This window comes from Procambarus clarkii, chromosome 55 (genome assembly GCF_040958095.1).
Source record: "Procambarus clarkii isolate CNS0578487 chromosome 55, FALCON_Pclarkii_2.0, whole genome shotgun sequence".
Taxonomy (NCBI): Eukaryota; Metazoa; Arthropoda; class Malacostraca; order Decapoda; family Cambaridae; genus Procambarus; species Procambarus clarkii.
Genome location: NC_091204.1, coordinates 21,047,965 through 21,060,695, shown reverse-complemented (window position 1 = coordinate 21,060,695; position 12,731 = coordinate 21,047,965). Strand labels below are relative to the sequence as shown.

At 38.5% G+C, this 12,731-nt stretch overlaps 1 long non-coding RNA gene across 1 annotated transcript in view; it reads right to left on the bottom strand.

Moving 5' to 3' along the window:
- LOC123755722 (uncharacterized) overlaps positions 1–9,534 on the bottom strand; it is a 64,285-nt gene extending 54,751 nt beyond the window's left edge. Inside the window, exon 1 of the long non-coding RNA XR_006772561.2 lies at positions 9,137–9,534. This is a non-coding gene — a long non-coding RNA (uncharacterized lncRNA). The remainder of the gene's footprint in view (positions 1–9,136) is intronic.
- Between the last annotated feature and the right edge of the window lie 3,197 nt (positions 9,535–12,731).

Here is a 12,731-nt window from a genome sequence, read left to right as displayed (position 1 = left end):
ACTTTTACCCAAGGGAGGAAGGTACTGAATGTCAAATATCTCTTCCTCCTTCCTGGTAAATATCAAATCTAGCATGGAGGGAACATCCCCTTCCCTCATCCTCGTAGCTTGTTTAACATGTTGATACAAGAATGTTTCCAGGATGAGGTCTACAAATTTACAGGTCCAAAAATCTTCTGTTTTAGCTTCATATGCTTCCCAGTCTATGGATTTCAAGTTGAAGTCACCGACTATCAACAGTCGTGATCTATCGTTATCCGCTCTCGCTATAATCTCTCTCATTATTGTTATAAGACCTTCACGTTTACTATCTAGCTCCTCCTCTGACCATGTGCTGCTTGGTGGTGGACTATATGCATTTATTATCATTAGTTTATCATCCTCATGGCAGATCTCTAGTGCTATTATGTCAACTTCTTGTGGATTGGCAGTCATTATTTCCTTCACCTTTAGGTGTTCTTTTACCAGCACAGCAACACCACCGCCTTTCCTAATTTTTCTGTCCCGTCTCCAAATTGAGTAGCTCCTTGGGAATATGACCTCATTTAAAATTACATCTTCAAGTTTAGTCTCCGTGAGTGCAACAATGTCTGGTGTCTGCAGCTGTATTACATCACTTAACTCCAGTATCTTCGATCTCACTCCATCTATGTTGGTGTATGCAATCTTCAGGAACTTGTTCCCCCTCTCCTTATTCTTCACTCCCCCTCTCTCTATTGATTTTGTTGGTTTGCCTTTATGTACCACTTTACTGGTTTGCCTACCCCTATCACTTTGTAGAAAAAAGAATTTATTTCTTCTTCATTCCTGCTCTCATTTAAATGTTTTGCCTCGGCGAGGTTCAGTTTCAGCTTCTCTCTATCTTCTTTTGAAAGATCTCGTCTTAACGACCACCCTTTCCCATCCTCATCACTTTGCAATTTTCTAGCATTCCTTAGTACTTCTTCCATCTGTTTGGCATCGTTTAGGGTGATCCTCAAAGGTCGATTTTTCCCTTTTACGTACCTGCCTATTCTCCTGTAGTCGCACACATTCTCTATGGTTGTAAGACCTTCCACGAGGCCAACAATTTTATCTACTACTTTAGCTTCTTCTACAGCTCTTTCTGACCTAGATGTTATCGCCTTTTCTTTGCAGCCAAAAATGATCAGGGACTTACTCCGATCAACTGTGTTTTGCACCAACTTCGGGTTAGATGCCAATTCTTTTCTCACTTCCAGCCTAATGTTTGTTTTATCTTGGTTGCTGCAGTGTTTGACTTCCTTTACTGCTTCTTCTACTTTTTTCCTTCTCCTTGGCCACTTGTGCATAAGTGAGTTGCATATCTTTATTGCACTGTTCTATTCCCTGTGTAACTTCCTCCATCTGTGCTGACAAAAGCTGTTTCTCCTGTTGAATTTCCTTGCCTAACCTATTGTAGTCATTTATGTTTAAATTTACTTTAACTTCTTCCAAAGCTATTTTTAAGAGTTTATTTTCTTCTTCCATGGCTTTGCAATTTGTTTCCAATTGATTCTTATCCTTGCGCAAGTCTTTCACTAAACCCTCAAGACATAAAACTTTGCTATTCAAATGGTCATTACTTTCTTTCAATTTACTAATTATTTCTACACGAGAGTTCACTATAGTATCTAAATTTACCAACTTGTTATGTAGACTGCTAATATCAATGCTTTCTTCATTGAATCCCTCAAAATCAAGCTCTGTTTTGTTTTTCCCCTTGCCAGTGGCCATCTTGAATGTTCTTCTCTGCACTGTAAACACTAGGGCAACTTTTTCTCATCCGAATTTTTCACTTCCCTTAGCACTTTCCTGTTATCTCACCTATTTTTCAAGAGCACTATACCTTTATGTTCTCTGGGACACCACTCACTACCATCAACCTGTACTACAATACTTAGGATTGTTGAAATATGCTGGAGCTCCTCTGCTGCAGTGTTGACCCTAGGGGTGTCACCTTTTTTCAAAATATCTCGAACTCGTGGACTCGTGAGTTCTCACGTGGAGTGGAACTCCAAAAGAACTCGTGGAGTTCTGAGTGTGTTCATGGTGAATGTATATAGTGTGTGATAGTGTATAGTGTGTAAATAGACTGTATATATACATAAATTAGCAGAATACAATGGAAATATGTGCTGGATATGTGAACACATGTGTCATGCACGTAACACAGTGTCTTCAGACAGTACAGATGTTCTACTGCAATAATATAGTGTATATGTTCATTATACATAGGATTGGCACGTAAAAGCATATAAAATGTATTTGGAACTGTGCGCAGAAAATTAACAAAAATATATTCGCGGTAACTCGCGCATCCTGCTCAGAGCGCCCTACAGGCCCCGGGGGCGTATGCCACGGGTGATGATGACGTCATGCACGAACTTACGGACCCCATAACAGCTAAAGTACAGTGGAACCTCTATTAACGAGTTTAATCCGTTCTGGCACCGAGCTCGTTACCTGGAAAACTCGTCTTTGGAAACAAATTTCCCCATTTAAAATAAAGGAAATAAATTTAATCCGTTCCACTCCCAAAAACATCCATACTTGTATGACTTTTTTTATGTAAATATAATATTGCACATGTAAATATAAATGTTTTGTTGTAGTGTTTTAATATTTACTTTACCTTATGAAGAGTAGTTGCTGGCTTGAGGGAGACGATGGGGAGGTGGGAAGGATGAGAGGGGTTATGGTGTGGAAGGAGAATCCACCTCTGAGTCAGGCGGACTCTCTCTTCTTGGGAATTTCACCCAAATTTCATTTCAAATGTCACACAAGGATGCATTAGACCAGCACCAAATAAAAAACTACGTTGATTACACTCGTTGTGTCAACAATATAATAGTCTTACCACGAAGATACAATACAATGCCGTTTTCTCAAATAGGAAATGTGGTTATTAAAGAAAACGGAAATTTCATGGCAAACATGTTGACCAGACCACACACTAGAAGTTGAAGGGACAACGACGTTTCGGTCCGTCCTGGACCATTCTCAAGTTGATTCCCAATCGACTTGAGAATGGTCCAGGATGGACCGAAACGTCGTCGTCCCTTCAACTTCTAGTGTGTGGTCTGGTCAACATACTTCAGCCACGTTATTGTGACTCATCGCCTGCACATGGCAAACATGTATACAATCCCCAAGTCGATCGGATAAGAATTGGATTTTATAGAAATATTTGCTCAAATGACGCTTGAGCGCGGTGTTTGGGTGCATTCAAGAGAAAAAAAAGTGTGTTACGTTCAAGCGACATATACCTGCGAAAGTGATAACACTTTCATAAAGTGTTATCACAAAGTGATAAATTAATTAAACATTTTCACACACCGGGTTGTCACTGCTTTATCAGGGCAGCTTTTCCAAGAATGCGTTCACCTTTTCAAACATTCCAAACACTTCCCTGATCTCAGTGGAAGAGGCAGCATCCTCCCTTACCTCCTCATTCCCTTACTAATGGTGTAAATTGTTGATGAGGACCTGCCATACTTCCTTATGAGATCAATCACACAGACACCACACTCATGCTTTGCTATAATTTCCTTCTTTAAATCCACAGTAATTGTGTCTTTCTTCCTCTTGACAACACTATCTTTAGCAAGCAGCTTCTTTGGAGACATCGTGTGTTACAAATTGTAGTCGCAAAACCACTAAAAACCCAAAGAAAAGCTCAAATAAATCCAGAGGGATGCTTGTCATGTGAGATACAACAACAACACTGGTGTCGGAGGCGTCCGAGAATTTGCGAGAACCCGCGAGACGCTAGGAAGTGCCATGTGGTTTCACTCGTTAATAGAGGCGAGCTCGTCAATAGAGACAAATTTGCTGCGAGTGGCTTGCTCGTTACTGGAAAAACTCGTTAATAGAGGTTCCACTGTACTTACAATTTCGACCTTCTGTTACTATACCCTAACTCAGGGAAGAGTTTTTGACACTAAAAACAGAAAAGAATTTTTTCCAGAGATTTTATTTCCTGCGCACTGGGAGGGGGGGGGTCATATTTGGAGGCCGCACAGTTAAGGGGTTAAATACTAATATTGGGGGAGTGGGTAGCACAAGATACAGTGTGAATTTGAAACACATGGTAGGAAACTATGAGGGTGAAATTAGGTACTTTTTGGTTTTACTTTTGAATAAGGCATAGGTTGGACAATTTGTTTAATTCATCAGGGAGTGAGTTCCATAGACTGGGGCCTTTTATTTGTATGGAGTGTTTGCACAGATTGAGTAATAAAACCCAGATGCTTATGGGTTCTATTACATCTACAGTGGAACCCTGGGTTACGAGCATCCCGGTTTATGAGCTTTTCAGGTTACGAGCTCGATTTGGTCGGAAAATTTGCATCGGGTTACGAGCGTGTTGATACGTGTACGGGCCGACCTAGCGTGTGGTGGCATGGCGATCGCGCCTCAGTTTACAAGTGCCTCGTGCCTAGTGACTCTCCCGCCTAAATTCTTCACAAGAATTCACTGTTTTTTGTCAGATTTTTGGCCATTTGAGCATAAAAATTGTTATTATATATCTCGCCATGGGTCCCTAGAAAGCCAGTAGTAAGGTTCAAGGCAAGAAATCACATGTGAGGATGACAATAGAGGAAAAACAAGAGATCATTCGGAAGCATGAAAATGGTACTCGTGTTGTTGAACTAGCTAGGCAGTACAACAAATCCACGTCAACGATATGCACTATACTTGCCAAGAAAAAGGACATTATGAGTGCTAAAGTGGAAAAAGGCATATCAACAATCATGAAACAAAGACCACAAATACTTGAGGATGTGGAAAAGTTGTTATTAATTTGGATACACAACAAGGAGTTAGCGGGTGATAGTGTTTCAGCAACCTGCTCTCACACAAGACAGTACATATATGACAATGCTTATTGTCAATATTTGGCTTATTAATAAGTACATATGTGGTATATTCCAAGTTATATTTTGTTTTCAAGGTATAAACTCTTTCTATGGATTGGCTATACACCAGTTTTAATATTAGGAATTTCTTTTTCAGTTTTATTAAACAATAGAGATTTTATACAAAATTTGACAATATCCTGAGTTACTTTAAAATTTATTTAAACATTTTAATTTTGTTTTATTATTTATATAAAACTGTAATATCAGTATAGGTATAAGTATTTATTGTAATTAAGAAGCAATAAGTTGCTTATCTTAACATACTAAGGTTAGGTTAGGTTGGTGTTTTCTATTCAGCTTTTCAAGGTAAACTCAAATATTCACAATAAATTAGTATGTCACATATGCACTTAATAATAAGCCAAATATTGACTATAAACAAGTGCGAGAACAGGTTGGTTTCAGAGGCCATCATTTGTGAGAAAACCAGGATATTGCACAAAGACCTTGTAAAGAAAACCCCTGGAACGAGTGCAGATTTGAAAATTAAACCCTTGCTTGTGTATCATTCTGAAAATCCAAGAGTTTTCAAAAAGTATGGTGTGCAGAAAAACCAAATGTGTGTGATGTGGACGGCTAATAAGGCATGGATGACTAGGATTTTTTTTTCGGAGTGGGTGAATGATGTGGTGTGCCCTGCTATACAAAAATATCTGCAGGAGAAAAGTTTGCCACTCAAGGCCCTGCTTCTCCTCGACAATGCTGCTGCTCATCCTCCAGGCTTGGAAGATGAATTGTTGCACAGATACAGTAATTTTCTCACAGTAAAGTTCCTTCCTCCTAACACCACTCCTCTAATTCAGGCTATGGACCAGAAAATCATAGCGAATTTTAAGAAATTTTATGAAAGGGCACTTTTCAGAAATGTTTTAAAATGACTGAACCCACAAAGCTCACCCTCAAAGAGTTCTGGAAGGACCATTTTAACATTTGTAGTGCTTTAAAACTCATTGACAAAGCCTGGCAAGAAGTGACTCAAAGAATCCTGATCTCTGGCTGGAGAAAATTTTGGCCTGAATGTGTGTGCCAGAACTAGACTTTGAGCCTTTAAATGAATTAGGTATAAAGTTTAGTTTGAAGTGAAGTTTTTGGGTAGTCAGGAACAGATTAATTCACTTCCGATTATTTCTTATGGGGAAATTAGCTTCGGTTTACGAGTTTCGGGTTACAAGCTGTCTCCAGGCACGGATTAAGCTCTTAAACCGAGGTACCCCCTATACGAGGAAAAGCACAATTAGAATTTAAAAACAAGGTTCTGTACATGTAGATAGCACAAGAGAAAGTGTGGAGTGTTTGTTTAGCATGTTGAGGGACTTATAACAGAGGGGATGTGTATTGTCTAAAGACATAGTTTGTTATAGTTCTGATAGCAGATTTTTGCTGAGTGATGATGGGCTTGAGGTAATTTGCAGTGATTGAACCCCATGCACAGATACTGTATATAATATAGGGATAGATTAGTGCATAGTATAAAGAGAGGATAGCAGAGTGTGGGGGGGGGGCCAATCATTTTAAAGAGTATACCAACCATTTTTTTAGACTTTTCTGGCTGTGTTGTATGTGGATGCTGAAGTTCAATCTCTAGTCTATGTATAGGCCAAGGAACTTTCCATCATTTTAAATGTTAACATTGTCGATCTGAAGTTGAATTTGATTTGATGATTTACTTCCAAATAAAATGTAGTAGGTCTTTTCTATGTTTAGTGTGAGTTTGTTGGCTGACATCCAAAAGTGAACTTTTTAAATTCATTATTTACAGTATTATTTAGTGTGTGTGTGGGGGTTAGGGTCTGAATAGATGAAGGTAGTATCAGCAGCAAATAGTATATGTTTAAGAATGCTAGAAACATTATACAAATCATTGATGTATATCAGAAATAGGAGAGGTCCTAAGATGCTGCCCTGTGGCACTCCTACAGTTAATGATAGAGTGGGGGAGGTTATGTCATTGATGGCTACAAATTTGTGTGTCACTACGACAGGATAAAATATAGTTCCAACAAAGGCCTCGGATTTCATAGTGGTGAAGTCTAAGAGGTAGTTATGGTTTACAGTATCAAAGGCCTTTCTCAGATCAAAGAAGAGGCCAACTGGGAACTCATTTTTGACAAGGGCTGTGTAGATTATATCAAGTAGATTAATACAGTAATGGTATCATTGGTACTCTTTTGGGAATAGAAGCCAAACTAACGGACTAATTATGTTGAGCTTTACAAGGTAGGAATAGAGCAGTTTAAATATAGTTTTTCAAATACTTTTAAAGAGTATTGGTAGATTTGATATGGGTCTGTAGGTGTTTATGTCAGCTGTCTCGCCTCCTTTATGAACTAGCATTACTCTTGCTTTTTTAAGGATATACGGGAAAATATAACACTAGAGATTTGTTGAATTTGTTGAGATTTGTTGTCGATCAGTCTATGCAGGGGTCGGAGTTCAGCGATTATTAAAACACATGAATCTTCATTAGAACTTTAATTATGGCTATGATAAAGTGTTTAAAATGAGCCTTATATTCCTGCCTTTTTTGAGGCATATAAAAAATTTACGATTATTTACAAATTTACGTGAAATAAACATTGTTCTGAGAGAGAGTGTTGCTCTGTCGATCGATCTGTCCGGGGTCGGAGCTTGGCTATTATAAAAGTACACGTATCTTCGCTTTAAATTTAAATATGCCCATGGTAAGGTATTTAGAATGAAGCTTATATTTCTAACTTTCTTGCAACATATAAAACTCTTACATTTATTAATGAATCTGCATAAAATAAGCATTGTTCTGAGATGAATACTGCGGGTTTCGAGCTTGACGAGTGTGAAAACTGCCACTTTTATACAGCTACAAATCTCTTCGGTTTTACTTAAAATATTTGTCTGGTAGAGGTTTTACATATAGATCCCATCTCTGTCTTTCTTCTGACTTATAAATAATTTTGGTTTAATAAGTTATTCAGATGTTTTCAACAATATTCTTCGGCATTTGTCTATTCCAACATGGGTGACCCTTTTGGAAACGTGATACTTGGGTTGACCCATCCCATAGTTGGGTCTGATTCCAACGGGGGTTCAAATATAATCACTGCCAGAATAACTGATCACTATCCTACCTTCTTCACAGCAAACATGCATCTGCCAATCTTTTGACCATTTCAAAACCCTAATTAGATCGTCTTGAAGTGATAGTGAATATTTTTCTGTGTTTATTTCCCTCCCGATTTTTTTATTATATTGCCTTATTTGCCTTTTGCCTTATTAAAAACAAAAAGCAAAAAATACCTAATTTCACCTTCATAGTTTCCTACCTAGTGCTATGAACTTGCAACATATCTAGTGCTACTCAATCTCCCAATATATGCACCTAAGCCATATAACTTTACCTTTGTAATTATTGATATCATCTGATATCATGATTGTTATATTGAGTGCATAGTCAACTGCATTATTACTTGAAATGATCCTTAAATTGTGCTACAATGAACCAATTGATAACCTTTAAACTTTACCCTAATGTACCTAGTATTCTTTGTCATTACAGTGTATTGTCATTATTTTGTATTAATCTAATCTTTGTGTATTTTTTCAAAATGTCTTACAATGTACCTGTAAATATTATCTGTCAATTTTGCTGGAAATTATCTACTTAAAATTACCTGTTAGATTAAGGACTTGCCCAAAACGCTGTGTGTGCTAGTGGCTTTGCAAGAATGTAAAATCATCATTGTTATGTACTCTCTTAACCCCAAATGTACCTTCTTGTATATAAATAAATAAATAAATAAAATTATAAGTGCCGGCATAGCCATAATACATGCTATCTTGAGATTCTTGAGGTTATCTTGAGATGATTTCGCTTTTAGATGGCTTTTAGTGTCCCCGCGGCACGGTCCTCGACCAGGCCTCCACCCCCAGGAAGCAGCCCGTGACAGCTAACACCCAGGTACCTATTTTACTGCTAGATAACAGGGGCATAGGGTGAAAGAAACTCTGCCCATTATTTCTCGTCAGCGCCCGGGATCGAACCCGGGACCACAGGATCACAAGTCCAGCGTGCTGTCTGCTTGGCCGACCGGCTCGGCTCGACCATGATGGGTATGGGCTGCATAATAAATGAACTAAAATAACTCAGTATAAGCAATAGTACAGATGTGTTTCTACTTATATCACTTATATACTTATTATTAGCTGTAGCATCAAAAGCCTTCAGTAAATATGGTTACCTGTATATGGTCAAACTTCGTTGTGTTGGTGTTGAAGGGACACCACACGGGTCGTAGGAGCTCCGTGCCAGACTCTGAAGCAGCGCAGCAGTACGGCAGACATAGCACGATAACCAAAGGCGAATGTCACCTCCGGCGGTCAAAGCCACTGTTGTTGTGTTGATTTAGGGGCGACGATCAAAGCCACTGTTGTTGTGTTGATTTAGGGGCGACGATCAAAGCCACTGTTGTTGTGTTGATTTAGGGGCGACGATCAAAGCCACTGGAGGGGCTCACTGGAGATCCAGAGAGAGCTGTTGTGAGCGGTTATGTTGTTGATTGACGACGATTGTGGGATCGGATGCGCCCGAGAGAGCGGTTAGTGTATTGGAAGATGCGTAGCGATGGTCGTCTTCCCGTTTAACCCGATGCACTCATCGAAGAGAACGGGAACTTTCTAGGGGGAGACTATATTTATTTATTTTATTAATTATTTATTTATTTATTATCAAGAACGTACATTGGGGGTTAAGAGAGAACATAGGAATGATGTTGATTTCGCAATCTTGTAAAGCCACTAGCACGCATAGCGTTTCGGGCAAGTCCTTAAACTAACAGATAATTCTAAGTAGATAATTTACTGTAGAACTGACAACAAATGTTTATAGGTACTTTACAGCTTTACTTTACAGGTACAGGTACAGGTAATTTTAGGCTGATAAATTACAGTAAAACTGACAAAATATGTTTACATATTGATCACATCTGGACCACCATAACCTCTCCGCTTACTTCAGGGATATACTCAATCTCAATACTCAAACTCAATATACTGAGCTCTTGTCAATATGGCTTCAGACCCCAAAAAAGCACTAACGATGCACTTATTAGTATGATTAACTTGATACATGCAGCTCTTGATAAAAATGAGTTCCCTGTTGGGTTATTTATAGACCTGCGTAAGGCTTTTGACACTTAACCACCAAAACCTTCTTCTTAAATTACAACATTATGGAGTCAGAGGTCACTCCCTGCAATACATTAAGTCTTACCTTACTGACAGGCTCTAGTATGTTTCTGTGAATAATTCAATTTCTCCCACCCTAAACATCAACATTGGTGTTCCCCAGGACAGCATACTTGGCCCTCTCCTCTTTCTCATCTACATTAATGACCTTCTAAATGCCTCCCAACATCTCAAACCCATTCTATTTGCTGACAACACGACCTTCATTTACTCCAGTCCTGACCCCTTTGCTCTAAATGCCACAGTAAATACTTAAATACTAAGCTAAATAAAGTCCATCACTGGCTAACTGCCAACAAACTCACCCTCAATATTGACAAAACTTTCTATGTTTTGTTTGGCAATAAATCCTCAAATCAAATAAATCTCAGGATTAACAATACCCAAATTTGTAACAAAGTAGATGGCACATTCCTTGGCGTTCTCATTGACCGCAAGTTGAATTTTCAGGGACCTTCTAAATATATAAAAAAAAGTTTCAAAAACTGTTGGCATTCTTTCTAAGATCAGATATTATGAACCTCGCCCTGCCCTGGTGACACTATTATTCTCTCATCTATCCTTATCTCAACTATGATATTTGTGCTTGGGGTTCTACTACCCGAGACTGTTCAACACGCTTCCACTACACATAAGGGGCATAACTGGCCGACCCCTCACAGTGTTCAAGAGAGAACTGGATAAGCATCTCCAAAGGATACCTGATCAACCAGGCTGTGACTCATACGTCAGGCTGCAAGCAGCCGCGTCCAACAGCCTGGTTGATCAGTCCAGCAACCAGGAGGCCTGGTCGACGACCGGGCCGCGGGGACGCTAAGCCCCGGAAGCACCTCAAGGTAACCTCAAGGTAACCCCAAATAGCCAGGAGCCGAGTGGACAGCACACTGGACTTGTCATCCTGTGGTCCCGGGTTCGATCCCGGGCGCCGGCGAGAAATAATGGGCAGCGTTTTTTTCACCCTATGCCCCTGTTACCTAGCAGTAAAATAGGTACCTGGGTGTTAGTCAGCTATCACGGGCTGCTTCCTGGGGGGTGGAGGACTGGTCGAGGACCGGGCCGCGGGGACACTAAAAAGCCCCGAAATCAAATCAAGAACCCAAAATCATTTACGTCCTCTAATTACTCAACACAAAGCTTCTATTAGGACAATATCTCACTCTGGCCCCAGACATCACTCGGTACCCTTACTCAAATCTTTGAATATGTTAGATATTAAGTCCCTGCACATTCTCTCATGTGTATTTTATATATATATATATATATATATATATATATATATATATATATATATATATATATATATATATATATATATATATATATATATATATATATATATATAAAATGTTTATTTAGGTAAGGTACATACATACAATAAATTTTTACAAAGATTGGTTGACTTATAGGTAGAGCTAGTACATACAATGCCTAAAGCCACTATTACGCAAAGCGTTTCGGGCATGATAAACTTAAATGACAAGCTTAATACTAATTGAGCATAATGAGTAGAATGAAAACAAGAAATGAAAACATAGATGAAAAAGCAGCACAAATACAATTATGTCGACAAACAGCGCTCTTTAAAAAAAAACAGACATTGGTTGACAATAGAAGGGTAAGGTAGGTTACAGGGAATTTATTAGGTAGTGCTTAGTTTTTAACTTAAACTGGTTGAGAGAGGTACAGTCTTTAACATGGTTGGGAAGGTCATTCCACAATCTGGGTCCCTTGATTTGTAGAGCATTTCTAGTTTGATTAAGTCGTACTCTAGGAATATCAAAACTGTATTTATTTCTGGTGTGGTGCTCATGGGTTCTGTTACATCCTTCTATGAAGCTTTTGAGATCAGGATTGGCATTATAGTTTAGCATTATATATATAAAACATTATATATATAATATATATATATAAAACGCTGAACTGTAATGTCAATCCTGACCTTAAAAGCTCCCTAGAAGCTAGGTTGTAACAGATCCCATGAGCACCACACCAGAAACAAATACCTATTTGATATTCCAAGAGTACGACTTAGTCAAACTAGAAATGCTTTACAAATCAAGGGACCTCGAATGTGGAATGACCTTCCCAATTATGTTAAAGACTGTACCTCTCCCAACCAGTTTAAGATAAAAACTAAGTACCACCTAATTAACTCAATGTAACCTACCTCACCCTTAAATGTCAACCCATGTCTACGATTTTAAACTACTGTTTGTTGACCAAATTGTATTTTTGCTTTTTTTCTGCCATGTTTCCCCCCCCCCCCCTTTTCATTTTTTTTTATTTTTTCTCAACACAATTTATACTTTAATCTAAGTTAGTATTAAGTTTTAGTTGTAGTGTTTTTCCTGCCCGAAACGCTTTGCGTAATAGTGACTTTAGACATTGTGTGTACTTGCCCTATCTATGAATCCATCAACTTTTGTATTTCACCTTGTATGTATGTACTTTACCTGAATAAATATTTGTATTTGTATTTGTATTAATAAAAAACATGACCCTGAGAAGAAGTATTAGTTAGGAATCGTCTCCAAAGAATTTTCAAAGAATTACACATCATTGCTATCTAAAATAATTAAAAGAGCCAAA